This window comes from Hyperolius riggenbachi, chromosome 2, assembly GCF_040937935.1.
Source record: "Hyperolius riggenbachi isolate aHypRig1 chromosome 2, aHypRig1.pri, whole genome shotgun sequence".
NCBI lineage: Eukaryota > Metazoa > Chordata > Amphibia > Anura > Hyperoliidae > Hyperolius > Hyperolius riggenbachi.
The window spans coordinates 236,247,079-236,274,630 of NC_090647.1; positions in this window are offsets into that span (position 1 = coordinate 236,247,079).

Genomic DNA, 27,552 nt, shown 5'->3' on the forward strand with positions numbered 1-27,552 from the left:
CCATAATGGCTTGTTAAATCATGGTTTATTAAATAATAGCTTACTGATTATGTGATGGAAATCATGCAAACCATCAAAATACATTTTTCCTTATCTCGCTGTTGTCAGCCAAAGTCGATTTTGCTATGATCTTGCTTTGATATTACTGCATATTTTTAGTATGCATTTACCACTGTAATTGTAGGCACAGGCTGAGGTTACATTAATGCTTTACACTGCTTTACCTAGGCACCACCTTAACAAATAATGCTCTCATACGCACTGAGAGAGGGGTGGTATGGCATGGAGAAAATGACTACTGAATGAGGCCACACTGTGCACCGCACTACTGCAGCCAGTATTGGTGCCAAGCAGCATGTAAAAAAACTTCTTAGTGTTAGCTACGCTGAAGTTTGCTGGGAACTAATCCCCTGATCACACCTATAGCACAACCCTAGTCACACGTACCATAAAGATTTCTTAAGAAAATATGTTGTTTTATAATTCAAACCACACTAGTCCTTTCTATCCTGGTTCATTTTCCTACATATTAACATTTAATATATATAATATATAATAAGAAATATATCAATTCAAAGGATGGGAATAAAGTTTAGAGTCAATTAAACACATTTTTCAGTAGAAAAATACAAACATTTACACAGGTCTGTATATCATTCCTGAAAGATGGACAAATTGGAAAAAAGAGGGATAGAGGGATTGAGTCCCCAAAGAGGGACTGTCCCTTCCAAACAGGGACAGTTGGGAGCTATGGCAAATGTCTAATAAGACATCCTGATCATCTGGAATATGCCCTAACTAGGCCTTATAGAAAAGGTTTGACATATATGTCATTTTAGTATGTGCTATTATTCCATCCTAGAGCTGCCAATGCAACTCATTCTTGAACCAAGCCTGGGCTTGAATTTCAAATTGTTCAAATTGGGTTGAATGCTCAATACTCTGGGAAGTTTCTACAAACAGATTCCCTTTCTACTCATGAACAGTGACTCTCTTTGCTATCTCTGAACCCAATTGCCTGTACTAACGATCCCCACTCTGTGCTTAAGGACACACACCTATTCCTCCTGTCACCCTTATGTGTATCCGGATTCCATAGTTGAAAATCCTGGATCACGGCAGAAGTTAACGACTCTGGAGTTGCATGCCAATGCAAACCAAGATTTGCAGCAGAACTGGGGAAATTTGCTATGATGCGCAAAACAACCTACAGCATAAGTGCCTACCTATCTGGTGTACTTAACAGAACTGTTTTTGTGTTAAACATGAAGGTAATCATGCCAAATATAGATCTATTTTTTTCCTGTGTAATGCACTTTCTTGTGCAATAAAGATTATCCATGGGGAGCCCACTGTTCCACTCCTTATTTTACCCCCCAGAAGCCACTGTGCACCATACTGTCATCTCTCCTGGTGGTGTAATGGTTAAGGGCTCTGACTCTGACACAGGAGACCTTGGTTCGAATCTTGGCTCTGCCTGTTCAGTAAGCCAGCACCTATTCAGTAGGAGACCTTGGGCAAGTCTCCCTAACACTGCTACTGCCTATAGAGAGCGTCCTAGTGGCTGCAGCTCTGGTGCTTTGAGTCCACCAGGAGAAAAGCGCAATATAAATGTTCTTTGTTTGTCTCCTCTCATTTCCCTTGACACAATACATGTTACTTGGGTAAACCCAAACAGGATGTCTGTACAGCATTCATTTCCAGCAGTGCCAGCTGCAGAATGGAACTTGATCCTGACAGGCAACAATAATGTGCATAGTGCATGTGGGTGCACATTTACTCTGACAACATTCCTACTGCACATCTTTTTTCACAACTGCCTAATATTCTTTGTCTTGGTACTGTTTAAGATAGATAGACAGACAGATAGATAGATAGATAGATAGATAGATAGATAGATAGATAGATAGATAGATAGATATGTTGCATACCTGCTTTTGTCAGTACACAATAATATAAAGATGTGCCAGAAATCAGCTGTCACAAAATAGTATGAGTTGGAACTAGCTTGAGCGTATGAAGATAATCAGGTGGACAGTATCTGCCATATGATCTAGGATTAAAATAGACAGTGTGCTTTCTAAAATGTTAAAGTGACCTTGAATGTGTCATTAAATGTTGATGAATGCTAGAATTGGTTCTGTGGTTTGAGCCAAAGTGACATAGACTAAGGGGAATAAGTTTGTGATTGCGTGTGTAGAAGAAAACCATTTACATTTTCCGAACATCTGATCTTTAAACAAAATGTTTTATTTTACCTTTATGTTTCTAACTGCATATTTATCAAAAATGTCCTAAAAATGCCATTTTCAGGTCATTGCTATTATTTTTTACATTTTGCTTTTAGGTGCTTTCCATTTATAAATGATGCTTCTGTTTAATCTATATTTTCCACTGTGTTTAGAAGTTGGGTGTTTAGTATCAATATGTGCCCTGAAACAAGATACATAGTTAATATAGTGATGCAGTTAATAGGAAATTTAAAAGATGGTACTTCAGAGATACTCTGTACATGTAGCAATATAATAGTACAGTTTATTGATCACATATTTATTGTTTTCCATGTGGGTTCTTAATGCTAAGTTAATGTTGTTTTTTTTGACTGAGCTTCTATCACGCTGATACGTGATGAGGTAACGTACAAGTGTATGCAAAAACAGTAGTACATAAAGCGTAGTCAGGATCAGGCCGTAGTCGTACACAAAGTCAGAGGTATCGAGGTACAGAGTAGCAAGGCAATATCGTAGTCAATAAACAGGCAGGGTCATACACATAAGTCAGATGTCAGTCGTATTGTAAGGATCAGGCAATAACAAAGTCAGGGACAGGCCAAGTCGAACACGTATATCAGATGGCAGTGGTACAGAAGGACAAGACAAGAGCAAGGGCAAGAGGTTGGTACACAGATAAGTATACAATAAGATGTTACTTCAAAATATTACGATAATATATAATATAATTACAAAAAGCAAGACTGAATAACTAGAGTACAGTACATATATATTGTGCGTCCTTAATGTAGCTCTCGAAAATCACTGACTCGGCCAAGAACCAGCGAACTGATTAGTATCAAGGCCAACGAGTAAGTGAATACTCTGGCCTTAAAAACCCAGGAGGCAGAGCACAAGCCCAGCCCCCAGAAATGACAGTACCTTCTGTAAAAAGGTGTCAGCTGATGACATCACCGCTGACACCCCATCAGACACGCCTCCTCATCCTATAAAGACAGCTCTGAGCTGCACGCGTCCTGCCAGAACCAACACGCTGACCGACATCTATAGGGGAGTCGGGGATGCCATCATTCTGATTCATGTCTACAGGGAAGCCGGGGATGCCTTTGATCAAAGAGGAAGAGGAAGCTTCCTCCAGCTGCTCCAAACTATCAGAGAAGCTTGCAGAGACCACACCAGGTAAGTTTGTTACAGCTACCTTTTTCTTGGAACGTTCCTGACAACACTCACACACATATACACATGTGATAATTGTTGGCCGAAATGGAAAATATTAACCAAGGATAATCAATCCTGCTTGGGCATTGGTGGTCAATAAGGATCTGTCACGCTGGATCCTTAACAACCCCCAATGCCTGTGCAGGACTGATGTGACAATGTTATTTCCACTCCCTCCACCTGCAGGAAGTCACTCCATCTGATCGTCATCCCTCCCCTCCATCCCTTTCCATAGCAACAGAATGCATGGCTAGCCTTGGGGCTAGCCATGTGTCTGTGCAGCCTCATTCCCCGAATTGTCGGCCGAGGGATTGTTTCCCAAATCTAGACGGGTGACACCTATCTCATAGCTGAAGTTGTTTATTCCTGCCCTGTGTGTCACATCATATCCTGTGGTATCTGGTGGCTTGGATGTATTATTTGTAAAGGTGAGCTCCCACTTGAATTGCCCAACCACTCTTTTCAAAAAGATTTATATACAATACTTAAATAAGCACTCCCTATATATAGAGTGGTACACTAGATCAAGGCTAGCAAATCAGCCAATTACACAATCAATTTCACACTTGAGAGAGTGGCCTCAATTACCACATTCGGTAATGCAGAAAACCGCTGACTTTACCAAGCACCTTGAATGTCAATTCATCAAGGCTGTTACCGCATGAACAGCTGAAATTACTGAGCAGTGAGGTAAACTACTGACTTATTCAGTAAATACCTCAACAAATGGCAGTAAATGTCAATTCATCAAGGTTACAGCATGCGGTATCAGTTCGATCATTACCTGCAGCTCCGAGGTGGCGAAAAACAGCTTCGAATGCATTCCTTGAGGATATCCCAATGGTCGAAACAGCCCCTGTCTCCTGAAAGTGCCGCCGATCGATGTGATAGGACCCACAGGCTTCCCCAGTGGGTCTAGCTTTTCTACCCCCCAGGCAGTGAGCAGAGCAATCATGGAACAAAAGAGGCTTCCCCTGCCTCCCTTCAGCGGTTTAACCTCTTAGGGTCCTGTTTAAAGATGTGGAGGAGCTAGTGGGGAAATCACCTAAGTATGGCATGTGTAAAGTCTCCTGGAAGGTATTCTAAGCTGTGGCAACTAAATAAAATGTTAAGAAAAACTAATGGACAGATTCAAAGCAATCAGATGCAGTATAACAAACAGTATAACAAAACATGTACATCTAAAGGGATGTCGGAGTGCCTCTTACTATTGTAATGCTGTCACTGCACGGAGAACAGCATGTAACAACAGAGACCTTTCTGAAGTTAGAACAGGTTTTTGTCAATGGGCTTCGGTAATTCACTGGACTTCTACCGCACCTGTGAAAATCTTGAATCTTGAATTAGCAAAAAAACAGTCTAAAATACAGCATTATCAAACAGCCTTTGATGAACTGAAGCCATTGTGACATCCTGTGCTATCAGATTTAAGCTCCACATTAAAGGTGTAATTGTATTGTTAGCAGTACAGCCTTTCCATAATGGTATCTGCATTCATATGGAAGACAGAGTATTCAGGGAGATTTTAAGACTCAGTCTATAAAAATTAAATAGCTATAGAGCTGTATTATATTATGTTTACAATATACAACATCTGATTCCTTGGCAAAAAACAAACAAAATAACAAAACAACAACATAATATCTTCTGGAGGAGAATAAGGCATCAAACTTAACTTTTAAAAAATATTTGTAAAAACACGCTGGTTGGACTGACTCAAGCACTAACTAGTGACAAAAAAATGACAGGTTTGGGATACCATTCATATGAGCGTCTGTTCATCACCAGCATCTGATTGGTAAATCTGTGTATGAGAGCCCTACAACACCAGTGAACAGAGGTATATTACAACACCCCACCAAAAACAAACATATTTCATCACCTCCTAAAACAGTGGGGCTTGGTCAGTGCAAGAGTGCATGTGCAAAAAGACTACATTGAAAATAACATTTAAGTTACATAATATATAGTAACAGTAACAATATATAGTAACTTGATAGGCAACTTTAACTATCAGATGCTGGTGATGAACAGTTGTGCATATGAATGGTAGCCCAATCCTATAATTTTTGGTCAATCACTAGTAAGATTTTGAGTTAGTCCAAAAAACATGTTTTTAACAATATTAATGAAAAGTTATGTTTTATGCCTTAAGGTGGCCACTAACGATCCAATTTCTAGCGAAAAATGAATGAATCAGATTCATTCTGATTGGGAGTGAAATCGTTCACTACACCATCAATGAACCAAACTTTGCTTCCTATCTATCACAAACAACAAGAAAATCCTTATTTTGTTTGACGAAAATCTAATCGGACGGGATTTTATAATCGTATATAATTGATTGTGCCCATCAATGGAGATTATTTTAAAAGAATCCGATCAGTTCATTAGAAATTGGACTGTTAGTGGCCACCTTTAGTCTGCTCCAGTGAGGTTATATTATGTTTATTCTGGGTTTCTTCTGTTTACTTTGTTTATTCTTTGTATTTCTATATATCCAGTGAAGTAAAGCTAATATTTGTTCTTTTTGATAAAGTATTTAGCTAGATAGGTACTTTTGAGTCATGGCATTATTAGTAGGCTAAAACCATGAGCAAGGAGTTTTAGTTAGACATGCCAATAGATCCATACCTATTAACCCAGTGAACAATGCAAGTATTACATTTACAACTGTTAGTGTATTTCTTTATTTAAAAAATGGCATTTTCAATGTTGTACCTTTTCAATAAACAGAGGAGTTATAAAAATAAAAATATTCATTTTTTAATGCATCCAAACACTTTTAAGTATATTTACATGTTGTTCAGCTATATTGTCCTCCACTTTTATGATTAAGTCAGAGATAGACTTAAAAAAAGGACACAATAATCATAGTGCAAGCCTGCTAATATCTATTGCTTATTCCTCCACCAACATAGAATCCCCTGTCCAGAATGTTCATCCTTTAATTATCTATCTTACCAGACAGCTCACATGCTCTATGAATGCCTTCGGTTTATATTACATTCTAACACCCATATTTGCCACCTCATGTGCACCACAATCACTCAATAGCAACAGTAAACATCCACGCCTCACCACTGATCCTACAAACGTCTCACCTTTCCAACCCACTGTCTGGTTATAGGACAGCAATAGGCGTGTTATATAACACTCTACATGTGGCCACACACCTTTGTGTTCTTTCCATACCAGTCTCCAATATTTCTCTACTCCCTAGGTGCTCAACGTGTAGTACGCATACCCCAAGGGGTACTTCTGATGGTTCCAGGGGGTACTCAGGCTTGATATACTTAACCAAGAATAACGTATTTCGAATTTTAGAAAATTATAAATCTTATTTAACCCTTTGGGGACTGGTCGCCTAACCCCCTTAAGGACTAGGCGAATTTGCATGCAGGGGGGCATGTTTGGGAGGGGGCAGGCAGCCGGATCCCTGCTGGGACTAGCTGGGTACGGTGTCCCTGTTTGATCCAGATGTCCTCCCTGTAGCCAGCAGCCTTTACTCCCCTGCCAGGCTCCAGTGATGAGCCGCAGTGGACTCCTCCGCTCCGGCCAGCATCCCCGCTCGTACTGACTCTCAGTTCTGTGTCGCGGCTTGATGATGTCATCAAGCGGGGACCCGGCACTGACGTTAGAGTGAGCAGGGATGCCGGCCAGAGCGGTGAGGAGTGCTGATCACCGGGGGGTCGTCAGGGAGGTGAGTAAATCCTCTTCTCCCCCCCCCTAACGCGGCAGCTATAACAGTGATCCCTATGATCCGCCGGCGATCATAGTGATCACGTGATCAGAAGCCATACGTGATGGCTTCTAATCACTGAGGGGAGATGTCAGCTGTCATATGACAGCTTAATCTCCCCTCTCGGGTGTACAGGATCATGTCAAGAGCAGAAACGGAGGGCGGCGTAAATCCTTCTCCGCATCAGGCTAGAACAGCCACAAGTGCAGCGTAGGATCTAATATAGGCGGTCCCCAAAAGGTTAAACAACATCACATTAGTGTTTTAGCTAATTAAAAGCCATAGTAAATGCTTGGAAATTGTTTAGAACCAATTATCATGTACTACGATTAAATAAATATTTGTCAAGGGGTACTTGTGATGTTTACTATGCTAGGGGGTTCTTGCTGAGTGCAGGGTTTTAAAGGGATACATACCAATAAAATGTTAAGAAACACTGCTCTACTCCACCAATACACTGGACCTTAATCAAACCAAAAAGAGCGATGATAATGGAAAATAATTTATTTAATAATAAGGAGCTTAAAATTGCACTCTCTTCTGTGAAGTAAAAATCACTCATAAAACCAATTAAACATGTTGCCACAATACAGGTTGATGCCACTCCGTCTCCAAACTCTCTATGTTTCATCCTAGCAGCACAGATTAGGGTATATACAGTATGTGATGGTTTGTGTGATGTGCTGGGGATGAAAGCTGGTGTTGTGGAGAAAGCTACACCTGTCAGTGGGTTTTCTGTATACAGATTTGTGAAGTTTACCATCCTGCATGCTATGCTACCATTTTGTCCCCCATAATTTTCATGGGCTGGAGGTAAGAAAGGCACATAATCCAGGTTCATCGCCTCAAGTAAGGACAAGCAAGTAAGGTAAAATGCAGGTGCTGAAAAAGGGTGCAGCAAATCAAACAGAAAAATCAATTAACTCCTTGCACACTCTAATGTAAATACTCACTGCAGACCAACCATCCATTAACCACTACTGTCCTTAAGTGAAAAGCAAAGATTTTAGGTGCAAAAATGCATTATTTTGCAAACTAAGACCTTTGCTTTTAAGTTAGGGATAGTAGTGGTACCTGGTTGGTTGCTCTGCAGTGACTATTTGCACGAGACAGTGAAAATGGTTTGCCGGATGTAGATGTTATTGTAAAAAAATACAGCATACCCACAACTAATTACTTATATCCTCACACCTACCAGCATGATTTTTGTAATTATATCCCTCTGGGTTCCTTGTATTTCATTGCATTGTGCTGAATGGAGCTGCCGACTTTGGGGAAAAGTCATCCTGTTTAATACAATGCAGGACTCCAAAAAGTGCAGTAACTATTGAAATATGCATATCATTTTGAAGCTCTCTTTCTCCTCTTTCCAATGATATATAATCTGACGCCCTACGCCTTTTAGTTTTCGCTATTTTTTGCGATCGAAAAAACTAAAAGAAGTAGGGTGGTGGTTTATATATCATTGGAAAAAACTAAAAGGAGTAGGGCGGCGGTTTATATATAATTGAACAGAGGAGAAAGAGAGCTTTGAAATGATATGCATCTTTCCATAGTTTCTGCATTGCTCTGAGTCCCTTTAACAGGAAATAAATATGGCAGCCTCCATATCCCTTTCACTTCAGTTGCTCTTTAAATAGAGGTTAGGGTCTCTTCCATGAAGAATAACTCAATGTGGTAGAAGAGTCTAGAACACTCTGGGCCATATGCAATTCACTTTTTCACCTGAGTTTTCTCCTAGGAGAAAAAATTTCATCTTCCATTTAAAATAACATTTTAGTACTTTGCAATGGAAAAAGTATCAAAAAGTAGGTAAAAAGTACTATCAAAATTATTTTGAGCATTTCTTTGCTTGCTAATGGTTTAAAAATCAATTTATTGAAAAGTTTCAAAATATCACCTAGGAGAAAAGTCAGGTGAAAAAGTCAGTTGTAGATGATTTTTAACATTTACAGCCTTCACTGTGTTTACTATTTTGCTTTGCATATTTTATTTATATATTTTTGTATTTTATTATTAAGACTTTGTGTATATCTGAAATAAGTATTTATAGTTATTTTTATATGATCTGCAAACCACATAACTAATGCATAGCAAGCACATAATCAAAATTTGTGTAATATGAAAGCAAAGCATAATATATGGTTGGATTTTTAAGTTCAAACAGCAAACAAGCTTGTCTTGTGATGTTATGCCTCATTAAGTGTGTAGCTCTGCCAAGGAATATTAATACACCTTCTATACATCTCACAGGAAATACTGTATACATTAAGTGTTGAAACATAAAAAGAACACGACATGTAGATGTTTCTGGCAATAACTTTCCTCTCCTATTAGTTTAAAAATAGCTCTGCATCTAACTGCGTACATTAAAATGAAAATCAATTTGTTGTTTCCACAGGCAACTGGTAGTAATGCCGCTCTTCAAGGGGAAACTAATCATCCTTACATTCAATGACCATTTTGAAGTACAAACCGCTTTCAGCTTCTTGAAGTAACAAACCTTAATTTACCACATTGACAGAAAAATCTGCTATAAATCCACAGTGCACAGATGTCAGGCATTTAACCCCTTTGTCAAGAGAGTAACACAAAAGAATGTATCTGTACTTAGATCATGATAACTCACATTATTTTTCGTTAACACTATGGGCTCTATTCATAAAGCATTCCCGCATGCGGTAATGCTCAAAACAGCTGACTTTACCGACCACTTAGCAAAATGTCAATTCATAAAAGCTGTTACTGCATGAAAAGCTGAAATACCCAAGCAGTGAGGTAAATTACCGTCTTGTGCGGTGATTATCTCAACACGTCACTACATGTCAATTCATAAAGATTAGAGCAGGCGGTATTGGGACAGAGAATACCATCTGTTTAGAAAAGGTGATAAGAGAGAGATAAATGCAAAGTTAATGGGGACAGATCTCCCAGGCAGCAACAGTGAGAGCAGTACAAAAAAGCCTTCCAGAATACCCCAGGCTGTTTTTTAACCTTTTGGGTACCTGTTCTCAGATATATTTCTCATCAGAAAGCCTGCATGTGTAACATTTCTTGTTCTTCTAAGTGGTTGCAATTAGATTGTTTAGAAACACTAATAGATAGATTCAGCGCAGATTCAGGGCAAACAGAGGCAGTTTAAAAAAATGCACATCTAAAGGGAAGTTGAAGATGCCTCTTTTATTGTAACGCTGTCTCTGCAGGAGAAAATGTACCAACTCAGGCAACTTCTCATGTTAATTGAGCGCCCAGCAACATGCTGGTAATGCATGCACAGGGTACTTCAGCTTAATGATAACCCCAAAGTTCCTGGATTATAAAAATAATATTTTACTTCTGTTTACAATGTGTTAGCTTGAGGATATATTTCATTTACTTTATAGGTTGGTCCAATGTTAGTCCTATTTTCCAAAAAGCAAAAGATGCTTCAAGTTATATCTTTAATGATTAGCTATAGAAAATTTTCTTTCTGGCTTTTAAAACATGCTTTTTCTTTATAAATGATGCAGAACTGTGCCAGAAGCTTTACGATCTGGATGTTGCAGGCACAACCTTATATGCAATACATAAACAAAACAAAACAAACAAAAAACCCAGAAATGATTTTGTAGGTGAGATGTGGCATCCAGTACTCTACTGTTCTAATCCAGTTCTGTGCCATGCCTGAATAAGAAACTTAGGTTTTAAAAGCTTGCAAGAAAACTGCAGTAGCCATTCAAAGTAGTATCTTTTCTTATTTGAAAAAAAAAAACATGTTTTTGGTTTAATCATATTTCTTGTGGTTACCAAATATTTGATTCTACTGTCATATTGGTTGAAATTCAATTTTCTATTTCAAGAAATATTTGTTTAGACAAATGACACTCAGCAACAATTTCTGAGAATTCCCATATAATAGTTCTTTACATTTGTTTGTGCGCCTGCATGAACAGTTGTTTTATTAAAAAAAAAAATTTGTTTTGTTTTCTCCTCACAAGAACTATTCTCAGCAACATGAATAACAATTTTGACCACAGGAATTTCAGACAATTTTGGACCCATTTTGAACTTGATTTGTTTTTATTAATGTGGAATGTATCCAATTAGAATGTTCCTTTTTTTCTTTTCATGCTCAATGGATTGTTTAGCTGCACACCTTTCTTATTATGAGAAGCTGCAAAAGTTGCGTCTCATCTCAACTTTTTTTTTCTCAACCGAAAGTACTTCAGAGGAAGCACGTAAGCCAGCTCTGCCTCTTCACTGGCTAACCCCAGTACTCAGTGGCATTCAGAAGGGTAACCAAAATGTTATTTCCCGGTTTAGGAGGGGCAGTGAAAAAGAGAGCATGTGAACAAGTAGGAGAGCGGAACATCATCATCATCCCATCATTATCTCATCAACATCCCCATTATTTAAACTAAAAAGGTGAGACTTCAGAAAAGAACTAAGAAAAAAAGCAGAACACAACATACCTCGTCAATCAGGGAGTGCTGGTTCAAGGATAAGGATAAAAATAAGTTGCACTAGTAGACGTAAAACAGATGAATATTTAGCACCACACATCAGAGTTTCAGTAGCTATGTGTTACTTTATTTCCTGCATTTATTTTATATATATATATATATATATATATATATATATATATATATATATAAACAATTGCACCTCCCCAGTCTCTTTTAACCACTTGCCACCTATGCAGGATGGTATTGCCAGAATGGCTGCACCTGTACATGAAGGAATGAAGGCTCCCCTTCTCCATGACAAGGAACTCACCACCACTTTATTGTTAGTGAGGAGGGGTAATTGGCTTCACACTAGTGTAGAGTAGTGATGCTCAAATACCCCTTTTTAAAATTCGAGTTTGGTCGAATTCGAATAGTAAATTATTCGAGGTCAGTCGAATATTCGAGTCGAATAATTTTTACTATTCGATTCGACCTCGGACTTCGAGCTCACTATTCGAGTCGGTATTCGAGCTCACTATTCGAGCTGACTATTCGAATTGGCCTTAAATAGCTTCCAACACTTGTTTTGAGGGTGAATGATGCAAGAAACATCTTTTTTTCCAAGTAACAACAGCAAGTGATTATGTGGGGATGTTCCTTTAAAAAAAATGTGGAAAGAGAAGTTGTGTCCTTAATTTTGTTCAGTAGTGTTACTGTATATACTTGTTCTTCTTCTTCTTTATCTTTCTTCTTCTTCTTCTAGATCTTCTTCTTCTATATCTTCTTCTTCTTCTTCTATATTGTCTTCTTCATCATCTTCTTCTTCTTCATCTTCTTCATCTTCTTCTTCTTCTTCATCTTCATCTTCTTCTTCATCTTCATCTTCTTCATCTTCTTCTTCTTCATCTTCTTCTTCTTCATCTTCATCTTCTTCTTCTTCTTCTTCTTCTTCATCTTCTTCTTCTTCTTCTTCTTCTTCATCTTCTTCTTCTTCTTCTTCTTCATCTTCTTCTTCTTCTTCTTCTTCATCTTCTTCATCTTCTTCTTCTTCATCTTCTTCTTCTTCATCTTCATCTTCTTCTTCATCTTCTTCTTCTTCTTCTTCTTCTTCTTCATCTTCTTCTTCTTCTTCTTCTTCATCATCTTCTTCTTCTTCTTCATCTTCATCTTCTTCTTCTTCTTCATCTTCATCTTCTTCTTCTTCTTCATCTTCTTCATCATCTTCTTCATCTTCTTCTTCTTCTTCTTCATCTTCTTCTTCTTCTTCATCTTCTTCTTCTTCATCTTCTTCATCTTCTTCATCTTCTTCTTCTTTTTCATCTTCTTCTTCATCATCTTCTTCATCTTCTTCTTCATCTTCTTCTTCTTCTTCATCTTCTCCTTCTCCTTCTTTTTCAATATCGTCTTCTTCTTCTTCACGTATTTCTCTTTTCAATTTTTTTTTTAAAGAAATGCAGCTATTTTTGAGCGTAACAAATAGCTCGTGGGCGCACGCATGTTGGAAGCGCCATTGTATGTGCTCCCTGGCAGTGGAAACACAAAGACAGCAGGAGGTAAATTCAGCAGCAGGAGGAGGAGGATGAGTGTGTGGCAGCAGGCAGTCAATGAGGCAGGCAGCTCGCCGTGACATAATAGCCCTGGTACCTAGCGGTGATACCAGGGCTGTAAATAAACACAACAGGAGGTCCCAGACAGCGGTCGTGCAGCCCACATTGTGTCCAATACACAACTGGGACAACACAGTTTTCAACCCGGGCACCTCAGAAAAATTAAACCTTTTTTTTTTTTTTAAATGGTTTGTTTGGTTTTGGTTTTGCAACCAATATAGCTATTGTTTGACGTAATAGCTGGTGGCAGAGTGGCAGCAGAAGGTAATTCTGTGTACCCTGGCAGTGGGAAACACAGACAGACAGCAGAAGGGCAGTACACAGCAGCCCACTGTAGGTGTAAAATGTGTGGCTGCAGGCGACGTAATAGTCAAAGTGAACCAGGCTGGCTTAGTGAGCAGGAGCCAGGAGGTGGTAAAGGGTGGTAAGGCACATTAACGATGGTTCCGGCAGCCAGTTCATGTCCCCCTCTCGCCGACAACAGGGGCCAGGAACTCGCCTTCCACCCACGCCTGGTTCATCTTGAGAAACGTCAGTCTGTCCACAGACTTGTGAGACAGACGTGAGCGTTTCTCGGTGACCACGCCACCAGCTGCACTGAAGCAGCGCTCGGACAGCACGCTGGAAGGGGGGCAGGACAGCACTTCCAGGGCGTACTGCGCCAGCTCGCTCCAGATCTCCATGCGCTTGACCCAATACTCCATGGGATCAACAGGGGCATCGCTGTCAAGCCCGCTGTACGACCCCATGTAGTCAGCCACCATGCGGGTCAGGCGCTGGCTGTGACCGGAGGAGGATGCTGCTGCATGCATCTCCTCTCTAGTCACTGCTGCCGGAGCCTCTACAGTCCTGTAGAGCTCGTGGCTGAGAGACAGCAGGTCTGTGGGGCGCTTGCTGCTGCTGGATGCAGGCACCTGCTGCTGCCTCTGTGCTGGCTGCTGGACAGTGGGGGTGGAAGGCTGGGGGAAGGCTTCCTCCAAGCGCTCAACAAGGGCCTGCTGCAAGCTCCTTATTTGTTGCGCTGGGTCTCCTCCTGCAGGCGGCAGGAACTGGCTCAACTTCCCCTTGAGGCGTGGGTCCAACATCATGCTGATCCAGATGTCCTCCCTCTGCTTCATCTGGATCACCCTGGGGTCCCTGCGCAGGCACGTCAGCATGTGCGCTGCCATTGGGAAGAGGCGGGCCACGTCTGCTGGCACATCGACGTCAGTGCTGTCCTCATCCTCCTCCTCTGCCGCCTCATCCTCTCTCCACCCCCGCACCAACTCAGCTGCGCTGTGCTGATCCCCCTCATCAGCAGCCAGGTCAGGGACCTCCACCAAGTCCTCCTCCTCCTCCACCTCAGAGGTGGACTGCGCAGCTGGTTGCCGCTCTTGCTGGTCCAAGGCTGCCGCTCCCTGTTCCAGCAAAGCATCGAGGGCCCTGTTCAGCAGAGAAACCAGGGGCACCCACTCGCAGACCATAGCATGGTCCCTGCTCACCATGTTTGTGGCCTGCAGGAAGGGAGCCAGCACAAAGCACACCTGCTGCATGTGCCTCCAGTCATCATCGGGGACGATGGACGGGATGTTGCTGGTCTTGTCCCTTCTCTGAGCTGCGGAAACAGTGGCCAGGGCAAGGTACTGTTTGACAGCGTGCCTCTGTTCAACCAGACGCTCCAACATCGCCAGGGTGGAGTTCCAGCGAGTCGGAACGTCAAGGATCAGCCAATGGCGTGGCAGATCCAGCTCCTTTTGCACGTCTTCCAGGCTCGCACAGGCTGCAGCCGAGCACCGGAAGTGACGCACAACATTCCTTGCCGTTTCCAGCAGTTCGCCCATCCCCTGGTAGGTGCGCAGGAACTTCTGCACCACCAGGTTCAGCACGTGGGCAAGACAGGGGATGTGGGTCAGGTTTCCCCTGTCTATTGCGGCAACCAGATTGGCCCCATTGTCGGCCACCACCTCTCCGACTCTGAGGCCTCTGGGGGTCAGCCAAATCCTCTCCTGCTCCTGGAGTTTGGCCAACACATGGGTTGCCGTCAGCTTGGTCTTCCCAAGGCTGACCAAGTGCAGCAGCGCTTGGCAGTGGCGGGCCTTCACGCTGCTGCTGAGGCGGGGGGTTTGGCCAGGTGTGCCGGAGGATGGCAGAGGATCGGAGGAACCTGCTGCAGTTCCCCTGACCCTGCGGGGTGGCACCACCCACTGTGTTGCTGCTGCTGCTGTGCCCGCTGCTGCTCTCCCATCCTCACCCCCTTCCACCAAGCTGACCCAGTGGACAGTGAAGGACAGGTAGCGGCCTGTCCCGAAGCGGCTGCTCCAGGAGTCCATGGTGACGTGGACCCTTTCACCAACCGCGTGCTCCAGCCCTCGCTCCACATTGGCCATCACAAAGCGGTGCAGTGCAGGAATGGCCTTGCGGGCAAAGAAGTGTCTGCTGGGGAGCTGCCAGTCTGGGGCTGCGCAAGCAAGCAGCGCACGAATGTCGCTCCCCTCCTGCACGAGCGTGTACGGCAGGAGTTGGGAGCACATGGCCCGTGCCAGCAAGCCGTTCAGCTGCCGCACGCGACGGCTGCTGGGAGGCAGAGCCCTAACCACCCCCTGCAAGGACTCGCTCAAAAGGCTCTGGCGTGGCCTTTTGCTGACACGGGAATCAGCAGACACAGCAGAGGAGGCCACTGAGGACTGGCTGCCAGAACAGGCCTCAGTGTCGGCGGCAGGAGTTGCAGAGGGGGGAGGAGCAGTGCGTTTCCGCACTCCTGCTGGTGCTGCTGGAGGAGCAGGAGGGCGGGTGGCTGCTGTTGCTGCTGCTGCTGCTGAAGGCTGTGCAGTGATGGGTGTGGTGCCACTGCCAGCACCAGATGCCTTCAGCCTCTGGAACTCCTCATGCTGGTGGAAATGTTTAGCCGCAAGGTGGTTGATGAGCGAGCTGGTGCAGAACTTTAAGGGGTCTGCACCTCTGCTCAACTTCCGCTGACAGTGGTTGCAAGTGGCGTACTTGCTGTACACAGTGGGCATGGTGAAATATCGCCAGATTGGTGACTTAAACATCCCCCTACGGCATGGAAGCGCTGCTGCCTGTCTCCCTGTGGTGGTTGGGGGGGGGCTTGGGGGGCTTGGGTGCGGCTGGTGGTGGTACTGGCAGATGCTGCTGCTGCTGCTGCTGAGCCTGAGACACCAGCAGGCTGTGGGACCTGCCTACTGCTGCTGCCAATGCTTGCAATGATGCGCCTCCTTGCAAGGCCCACAAGAGCATCCTCCTCCTCCTCCTCAGAGCTGCTGAGGACGACATCCCCTGGAGGTGGTGGCACCCAGTCTCTGTCTGTCACCGGGTCATCATCATCCTCCCCCTCCTGAAACATGTCCTGCTGGGATGAGGACCCCCCAAACTCCTCTCCTGATGCATGGATGGGCTGCTTGACTGTCGCCACAGTCTTGCTGTCCAATCCCTCATCCCCCAAAGTGCCCATCAGCATCTCCTCCTCAAAATCGCCAACAACAGCAGACAATTGACTCATGAAGCCTGGGGTCAAAAGACTGCTGAATGACAGGTCGCCAACTGACGGTGAACTGGCCTCCTCCCCAGGCCCTGCTGGGCGGCTGCTGCGAACATAGGTGGTGGTGGTGGTGGTGGTGAGGGTGGAGGCCTCGGATGCAGAGCTGATGGCGGGCTGCTCATCCTCCGTCATGAGTTGCACCACAGTGTCTGCATCCTTTTCCTCAATGGGACGTTTCCGACCCGGCTGGAGGAAAATGGGAGCAGGTGCTACACGCTGCTGCTGCTGTGTCTCTGCAGCGTGAGTTGCAGATGCTCCTGCTGGGCGGCGCCCAAGGCGTCCACGGCCAGTGGCTATGGGAGGAATGTTAGCCACTGACGCTGCTGCTGCTGCGGAACTGTGCATGGTGGCGCGCCCGCGGCCGCGGCTTGCCACGATGCTGCTCCCTCTCCTCCTGATTCCCTTGCTGCCCTTCCCCTTGCCCAAACTGTGCTGGCTGCCACTTCCAGACATCTTAAATGTTTTGGGCGTATAGACAAAAGTTTTGTAAAAGGGCGGGTGAAAAGTGGGGTACTTTAATGGAGTGGGTTGGTTGGTGAGGTGACTGAGTGAGTGTCCCCTAGTACAGTAAGTAAGTAGTAACAGTCAGGAAGTACAACTAGCAGTTACAATAATCAGTAGTAATCACAAGTAAATTTAGTGTGTGTACACTCAGACAGTGAGTGCACGCACGCAGGAGCTAGTAGCCTATGGACAGTGACTGAGTGTCCTAGACTCCTAGTACAGTAAGAGTAAGTAGTAACAGTAAGTAGAACTAACTAATTACAATAATCAATCAGCGATCAGAAGGAAATGGAGTGTGAGTGTGTGTACACTCAGACAGTGAGTGCACGCACGCAGGAGCTAGTAGCCTATGAACACAGTGACTGAGTGTCCTAGACTCCTAGTACAGTAAGAGTAAGTAGTAACAGTAAGTAGAACTAACTAATTACGATAATCAATCAGCGATCAGAAGGAAATGGAGTGTGGGTGTGTGTACACTCAGACAGTGAGTGCACGCACGCAGGAGCTAGTAGCCTATGAACACAGTGACTGAGTGTCCTAGACTCCTATTACAGTAAGAGTAAGTAGTAACAGTAAGTAGAACTAACTAATTACAATAATCAATCAGCGATCAGAAGGAAATGGAGTGTGGGTGTGTGTACACTCAGACAGTGAGTGCACGCACGCAGGAGCTAGTAGCCTATGAACACAGCGACTGAGTGTCCTAGACTCCTAGTACAGTAAGAGTAAGTAGTAACAGTAAGTAGAACTAACTAATTACAATAATCAATCAGCGATCAGAAGGAAATGGAGTGTGGGTGTGTGTACACTCAGACAGTGAGTGCACGCACGCAGGAGCTAGTAGCCTATGAACACAGTGACTGAGTGTCCTAGACTCCTAGTACAGTAAGAGTAAGTAGTAACAGTAAGTAGAACTAACTAATTACAATAAGCAATCAGCGATCAGAAGGAAATGGAGTGTGGGTGTGTGTACACTCAGACAGTGAGTGCACGCACGCAGGAGCTAGTAGCCTATGAACACAGTGACTGAGTGTCCTAGACTCCTAGTACAGTAAAAGTAAGTAGTAACAGTAAGTAGAACTAACTAATTACGATAATCAATCAGCGATCAGAAGGAAATAGAGTGTGTGTTGTGTGTGTACACTCAGACAGTGAGTGCAGTGCGCACACGCAGGAGCTAGTAGCCTATATGAACAGTGACAGTGAGTGTCCCTACGGGTACAGTAAGAGTAAGTAGTAAGTAAGTACAACTAACTAACAATAATCTATCAGTAATCAGAAGGAAATAGAGTGTGTGTACACACAGACAGTGAGTGAGTGCACACACGCAGGAGCTAGCTAGTAGCCTATAAACAGTGACAGTCAGTGAGTGTCCTACTCCTAGTACAGTATAACTACAATACTATTAGTAAAGGACAGCAGAAATACTGGTATAGATGAGAGAAATAAACAGAGGACAGCTGCCCACAGAGGCAAGGCCCCCCTGAGGCCTAAACCTGTAAGCTTGCAGCAGCTGCCTGTCTCTAATGTAACACACAAGCTACTAACTAAAATACAATGTCTATCTAACTAACAACAATATAGGTGTATATGGCAGGTGTAGGTGAGCAAAAACGCTAGGTAAATGACCACAATAGAGCTCTTGCTAAGCCAAAGCACAAAGGAGCAACTCTCTCTCTGTACAAGTCTCAGGCAAGCATGGAGAAACGGAACATGGCGGCCGCTATTTATAGGGTAGGGGCTGGCCAGGGTCCCCCTCTGTGATTGGCTGCCGTCAGAGGGCCTGGGAGCCCTCTGATTGGCTCTAAGGACATCAATCTGGGCTATGACGCTATTCGAGCTCGGTACCGAGCTCGAATAGCGCCGGGTTGCTCGAATAGCTCGAATAGTGGATGGGCTATTCGAGTGTACTCGGATAGCCCATTCGAATAGCTCCAGCTATTCGGAGCTCGAATACCGAGCTCGAATAGCTGAAAAAGAGCTCGAATATTCGAGCTACTCGAATATTCGAGCTCTGCTGAGCACCACTGGTGTAGAGAGACACAGGGAGGAATGTCTTGTGATAAAATCTGAAGGCTTTCTTCAATAAAGGGGCACCCAACTTCTCCCTTCCACTTCAGGGATTTTGAATGAGTATAGGGTTACATTATTACATTTAACTCATTCCTACCAAGGGTAAGCTATGTATGTATGTATGTATGTACCTGATGTAAACTCTCCAGCATCATATGGTAGGGACATCAAGGCAACTTTAAAAAAAATTGTAATAAAAAGCAATATGGAAGCAGAGATCTTTAAACCTTGTTAGAAATCTCTGTGCATTGAATTATTGCCCGCTGCTCATACTTTCAGCGCCAAACCCAGAAATGCATTTAGATCAGATGTTGTGACTTAATTTGACACACTGCTGAAACCAAAAGATTTGCGTGATAGCCAGTCAGCCTCATAAAAATGGCAGTTTACATATCCTCCTCACTGAAAGCTGTCATTCACCATTCATTAACATTCCTTCATGCCAGCAGGGATAGTGTAGCTGCAGGCCCCTTTCTTTAGAAAGGTTTAGAGAGATTTTTTTTCTTTACCTTATTTATATAATTTAGTGACATTAGAAAGTACTATGCTAGAACAAACGCTTCACCAGGTGGAGAGTTGTAGCCAATAGCCTGTGTAGTGGCTGCAAATCAAAGAGAAACACACAGAATTCCTAAAGGTGCATATGAACATTTAACTTTTTGACTGAAACAACCTTTCTTAACAGGTTTGGCCTATGCTGGCAACCTCCATTTTCTGCATGTTTTTGATTATGTGGGGACTGGAGAGCTTTTTGCTTCTCTTTCCTCTACTCTCTCTACAGCACACTATGGTATAGGGTCAAGTTTAGCATGGTATGAACAGTCACTAGCTGCCAGTTGACTTTTGATCAAAACAATTCAATGAATGGCAAAAATTATGTGTCAATGTAGTGTTAAGGGCCCGTTCACATTATACAGGTTCTGCATTGCTTTCCAGGATACGTATGATTTGCCATGTTCAGTGATGTGCATGTTTGCTTAGAAAGCCCATGTTAGGACTAGTAGCCACTAGTGCCTTTTTCATTTTGTTAAAAGCATTGCAACACTATGTTTTTCTACAGACCACTGTAGTGTTCCCACTAATATATTGCATTTTTTTCAATTACACATGAGGTGTTTTGCACTTCCAGTATATTCAATAGAAGTTCAACGATGCATTAAAATACTCACAAACAAGATGCCTATGTATTTTCTCCATATATTTTTTATAGAGATGCATACAGAGATGCAGACATAATTTAAAAAAGTGATCGTAGAAAGTGAACAGAGGCACCAGAAGGATAAAATATACTAAAAACTTTAAAATTGCTCTGGAGGCAGTGGTGGACTTACCTCCCCAAAGCAGACATGAAACTGTCAGTTTTCAAAAAAACATAGATTTATTAACATACTCCATAAACAGTGTTGCAATGCGCTTCACATGTATATTCCTGCTTCATCAGGCAATAAACAATGGAGTATTTAACAGTCAACTGTTATAATAACACGAAGCGCCTCTGTCAGTCAAGGTGTTATTTTTTTTTTTAAACTAACAGTTTCATGTCTGCTTCGGGGAGGTAAGTCCACCACTGCCTCCAGAGCAATTTTAAAGTTTTTAGTACATTTTATCCTGTTGGCGCCTCTGTTCACTTTCTACGATACCTGTGTCCACCCCTGGTGGAGGAGTGATATACTTCCTTCTTTCCGATCTATAGACAGTGACTTCTTAATCCTGAGTGGGGACAGGTCTTAAATCTCCCCACCTGCATCTACAGTGGTTGCCTAGAGGGTAACCCTAGTTTGTGAGTATTATTTTACTTACCTTTATTGTTCGTCCTTATCCAGTACCTACTACACTATATTGGGCTCTCGGTGTCTCTTCCTTTTGCAATTAAAAAGTGAACTTATCTATTTAAAAGCACATGCAAATGTAATGTGTATGTGGTCTGCATTGCATATAAAAATGCATGCAAATACCCTTTGATCTTATACCACAAGCATAATAACAACAATAATAATAATAATAATAATAATAATAATAATAACATGCATATTGTGAACAAGCCCATTTTCCCACTGCATGTATCACAATGCAGTGCATTTTTAAAAGCTCAGCATGCTGCATTTGGTGTGTTGCACTGCGTTTGAAGGCAAGGATGCGCTTGCAAAAATGCATGCAAATGTGGTCCAAAGTGCAACTGCATACCTTTGCTCTATTAACCACTAGAAAATGTAAAAGCAGAATGGAAACACACATGAAAACGTTTGCAAACCACATGCAAATGCGCTCATACTGTATGTATGCAAATATGGATGGGAAAAGCACATGGCAACACATCAGCTAATACATTTTTCAATGTCCATATGCATTTGCAATTGTGAACTTACATTAATCTTTTAATAGTAACAGCTACCTAATGAGAGCACCTGTAATAAAAAAAATGAAAGCTCTTCTCCTATCACATAGCTTCTTTGTTAAAGAGAATCTGTATTGTTAAAATCACACAAAAGTAAACATACCAGTGCGTTAGGGGACATCTCCTATTACCCTCTGTCACAATTTCGACGCTCCCCGCCGCATTAAAAGTGGTTAAAAACAGTTTTTAAAAGTTTGTTTATAAACAAACAAAATGGCCACCAAAACAGGAAGTAGGTTGATGTACAGTATGTCCACACATAGAAAATACATCCATACACAAGCAGGCTGTATACAGCCTTCCTTTTGAATCTCAAGAGATCATTTGTGTGTTTCTTTCCCCCTGCATCTCTCATGCACTGAAGTTTCAGGCTGCTCTTTTCTTCCTGCAAACAGCTTTGCCCTTGTCTGTAATTCTTCACTATGTGAAAGCCCAGCCAGCTCAGAGGACAATTTATCCAGCTTGTAAAAGATAAGAGAGAAGAGAGAAGCTGCTCTAATCTAAATAACACACAGGCAGTGTGCATAGAGGGGCCTGGAAGGGGGAGTTCATAGCAGAACCACAACACTGAAGAACTTGGCAGCCTTCCAGACACAGGCTGACAAGTCTGACAAGAGAGAGATAAGTTGATTTATTACAGAGACTGTGATAGTACAAAGTGCTGCAGTAAGCCAGAACACATTAGAATAGCTTTTGGAACTTGTAGGATGATAAAAAACAGGATGTAATTTTTGTTACGGAGTCTCTTTAAGACTGTTAAAGCCATATGGTCAAAGCACAAGGATGTTATTGTGCTCCTATACCCACCAATACATCATCCTGAATCTAGGCACTACTACATTTGTGATATGATGCAAAGGATAACTGGCCAGATAAAAGGTCACATTTTTTCTACATTGTTTAAATGTGAAATTTACAGTATTAGCTGCAATAGCCTTATATCACATCACTTACAACTTTATGCCCCTTAGTTGATAGCAGATAAAAATTAATGTTGCTTAAAATATTTCTTATGCAGTACAGCTACATTGTGAATTATAAGTGCCAAGTAAATCACCAATCCCCTAGATAGCCTTGTACTGCTGAAATATGACATGAGCTCACAGCAAGCGATCAACAACGGAAAGTTCACACTTTTATGTACTATGCTAATACACAGAATAGACTGTATTATAACAAGCTGATGTAAAACTAACGTGAAGAGGGAGCTTGGAAGTCATCTTGTATAAGCCATTCCACTATGACGTGCCCACTGGTGCTACTAAAAAAAAAAAAAAACACTCAGAATAACTTGAAGCACGAAAATAAGAAACATAAAACTGTGCTAGGATACAATATCAGGCTTTGAAATAGCAGATAAAAAAGCACCCTGTTATTGTAAAACCATGAAAATATACAGCACAAAGGATATATCTGTGAAATACCTAAAGCTTTAGAATGTCATATTTTGAATATTTAATTGCAGGAAGATGTGAAAAAGTTTTCAAAAGGGATATTCTGGCAAATTCTGCTAAATGGATTTAATTGTAAAAGAAAAATCAGTTGACTTAGCTGATTGCAGTGTAAAGAGCAATTAGGTTTGAACAAACGTTTGTGAAAGCAAATAAGCTCTGTGGTTCATCATAGTAAAAATTCATGATTTATGTTTCATTTATTTATTTTTATTTTTTTTACAAGAAAAAAGTATTTTTTTTTCTGGCAAAAGCTGCTTCCCATGTTGTTTTGTAATTGGTGTCAGTACATTGAGCCTTCCCACAGCCACCAATCAATATATAGGAATTGAGTCTGAAGCTTACGCTTTTTCATTTAAGTTAGCCGATCAAGAATCAGCCACCCACTTTCTGTGTTAACCTCCTTAGCGGTAACCCCGTGTGTGACACGGGGTAAGCCGCCGGAGGGTGCCGCTCAGGCCCTGCTGGGCCGATTTACTTAATTTTTTTTTTGCTGGACGCAGCTAGCACTTTGCTAGCTGCGCCAGCACCCCGATCGCCGCCGCCGCGCGCCCGATCGCTGCTATCCGGTGCGGCGCGCGGCCCCCCTCCCCCCAGACCCCGAGCACTGCCTGGCCAATCAGTGCCAGGCAGCGCCGAGGGGTGGATCGGGTCTCCCAATGACGTCCCGACGTCGCTGACGTCGGTGACGTCATTCCGCCCCGTCGCCATGGCGACGGGGGAAGCCCTCCAGGAAATCCAGTTCTTTGAACGGGATTTCCTGATCGCCTATCGCCGGAGGCGATCGGCGGGGCTGGGGGGATGCCGCTGAGCAGCGGCTATCATGTAGCGAGCCCTCGGCTCGCTACATGATTTAAAAAAAAAATAATTTAAAAAAAACTGCTGCGCTGCCCCCTGGCGGTATTTTTCATACCGCCAAGGGGGTTAATACTGGATAAGGAGAGGTTTCCTTCTGTGGGTAGTGAAGTAGATTAAAGAGATAGAATCAGAGAGGTGCTGCGTTACTGAAAGTAAGAGGACCTGGTTTGCCAAGACTAGGGATGCTCATTCGGATTCCGCGGAAATGCAATTTCCGAAATTCCGATCGGAAATTGCATTTCCACATCAGAATGCGGAAATCGGTAATGCAAGTGCGGTAGGCGGATTTCCACCGGAAATCGCGGAGATTTCCGCCGGAAATCGCGGAATTTCTGCCCGACTTTGACATCAATTTTCTCAAAAACTTAAAAATCTTTTTGAAAACTTTTTTTTGCATCTTGTTCACAAGATTCAGTTTAATAAACCCTGAAAATTTGGTGTTTCTAGGACTTACGGGGGCTTTGCTATTAACCACTAAATTCGGCTGATTTTTACTGTAATGTAAAATGCAGAAAATCTGCATCTGCCCATTTTCTGCATTTTACATTACAGTAAAAATCCGCCGACTTAATAGCAAAGCCATCGTAAGTCCTAGAAACACCAAATTTTCAGGGTTTATTAAACAGAATCTTCTGAACAAGATGCAAAAAAAGTTTTCAAAAAGACCTTATAGTTTTTGAGAAAATCGATGTTAAAGTCGGGCGGAATTTCCGCTTTTTCCGCTTTTTTTTTAAATTGGTAGCGGAAAGCGGAATCGATAATTGGCAATGGCGGAATGCGGATTTACCACAGAATCGGAAATTGGCATTTCCGACCATCCCTAGCCAAGACAAAGAATGATGAATTTTTCTCCATGCAAGGTGAAAAATGTGAACATATCCCACCCAGCCCATTATGCTGCTGTGATGTGCAGGATACCGTCAAGTCATGCGGCAAACATGAATTTCCCACCAAGAATTTCTGTTTGTTCATAAATCCGGATCAATGCAAAGCCTGGGCAAGAAATTTAAATATCTCAATGCCAAGTTTCTTGGTCTTGGTCAGTAGCATTGTGGATGCAGGACAGCGGTCATTGATTCTGTAAATAAGCTAGGAGACCACAAGTAAACATATGAAGAACTGAGGATGAAGTTTTGAAAAAGCAAACATGGATTATGACACTGCAATTTTAAAAGACTATTAAGGGTTTGTTTACACTACAGCTCCTATTCTAAGGGCCAGTGATTTGAAACTGGATGTAGGTAATCAAACAGTTTTACCTTAGGTTGGAGGTTTCAGATGATACATGAACATGATAATCAGAATCAGAATCAGCTGTATTCGCCAAGTACGCGGAATGACGTACCCGGAATTGTTTTTGGTACACATGGCACGGCAGTCGATCATATACAGACATAGCAAACATATACAACATAGCATTGCACTACATCAAGAATAACATAACACACATGGAGTGAGCCTAGGGGACATGCATTCAGGGCAAGGGCCAGGGGATGGCTGAACTGGTCATGGGGGCTCGAGTTTGAGTTCAGAAGGTGTACCGCCTGAGGGAAGAAGGTATTCCAGCGTCTGGTGGTTCTGGAGGGGATGGCTCTGAAACGGTGGCCCAGTTGGAGAAGCTTGAAGAATCGGTTGCCGGGGTGGGAGGGGTCCTGTGAGATCTTGATGGCTCTTGTCCTCATTCTGGTAGTGTGGAGAAGATCAAGGGGCGGCAGGGGCACTCCGATGATCTTTTCTGCGGTGCTGATTACTCTATGCAGTTTGTACTTGTCCCTGGCAGATGCCCCTGCATGCCAGATGATGAGAGAGGAGCACAGGATGGATTCCACGGTAGCCGTGTAAAAGCTCTTAAGCAGTTCACGTGGGATGCCAAATTTTTTTAGCGGGTGCAAGAAAAATAGCCGCTGCTGTGCCTTCTTTTGGATTTTAGTGGAGTTCTCCCACCATCTTAGGTCATTAGTAATGGTTGTGCCGAGGAATCTAACGCACGGAACCGTGGAGACCTTGGTCTCCCCAATGTGAACTGGAAGGAGGGGGGGAGGATGCTTTCTATAGTCCACAATCAGTTCAACAGTCTTTGCCGCATTGAGGACGAGATTGTTGTCTTTGCACCAGTTGCAGATCCTGTCTATCTCATAACGATAGGCATGCTCGCTATTCCTGCTGATGAGGCCGATGGCTGTTGTGTCATCTGCGAATTTAATGATCTTGACAGAGTCATCAGTCGAGGTGCAGTTGTTGGTGTATAATGAGAACAGGATCGGGGACAAAGCACACCCTTGCGGTGCTCCTGTGTTAGTTGTTCGCTCGCTGGAGTAGCAATTGCCAAGCTTAACTTTCTGCGATCTGTTTGAAAGGAAGTCTCTAATCCACCTGCAGAGGTAGGGGGCTACTCTCAGCTGTGCAAGGTTGGCAAGCAGGATGTCTGGACAGATGGTATTGAACACAGAACTGAAGTCCAAGAACAGGAGCCTAGCATAAAAGTGAGGTCTATCGAGGTGCTCCGTGATGTATGCCAGACTGATGTTGATGGCGTCCTCTACCGACCTATTGGCCCTGTAGGCAAATTGATGTGAGTCCAGGTGGGCGTTCATGGATAGCTTCAGCGAGGCAAAAATGAGCCGCTCAAAGATCTTCATGATGGTGGGGGTTAGGGCTACTGGTCTGAAATTATTGTGATCTGTGTTCCCCATTTTTTTGGGGACTGGGATGATCGTGGATCTCTTAAAGCAGGAGGGGACCTTGCCTTCGGTTAGAGACCTGTTGAAGATGGAGGTGAGGACAGGAGCTAGCTGGACTGCACACGTTCTCAGACAGATTGACGACACGCCATCCGGGCCTGAGGCTTTCCTGGGGTTGAGTATGCGCAGGTGACGTAGCACCTCCACTTCTTGGACTGCCTCTGAAGCTGCGGGACCACTGTCCTCTAAGTTAGGTGGAGGGGAGTGCGCCTCTCTAGCCATGGCCCCAGAGACTCCAGGCTGCTTGGGACTTTGCTCAAACCTGCAATAGAAGTCATTGAGTTCATCAGCCAGCTGGGTGCTAGGTGGCGTTTGCTGAGGGGGGGGGGGGGGGGGCTTGAAGTTTGTAACTGCCCTCAGGCCTTTCCAGACCTCACGTGAGTTGTTGGACTGAAGGCTCAGACTCAGCTTGTCCGAGTAGGCCCTCTTTGCATGCTTGCGACACCAGAAAAGACAAAACATTTAGCAGGGCCTGCCCGCTTCAGGTGTATAGTACGGTGTCTTAAACAGATGCACATATAGATTTAGAGCAACTGAGGTAAAGCTATTTCATTATCCACGTCCTATTGATTGCACACACGTTTTTATACCGTTTTACAGTTCTCATTTTGCTCTCCTTTTCCCCTAGGGGGTGTTCCTTTTGTTTTTCCGGGAGTGCGACCCAAACTATGCTGAATAAGAGATCTTATCCATGTTAAGACAGAATGCTCAACTTGCTTGATAGTGTGGTTGCCTATAAGCAACTCAGTTTTGTAAGTCCTATTTGTCTC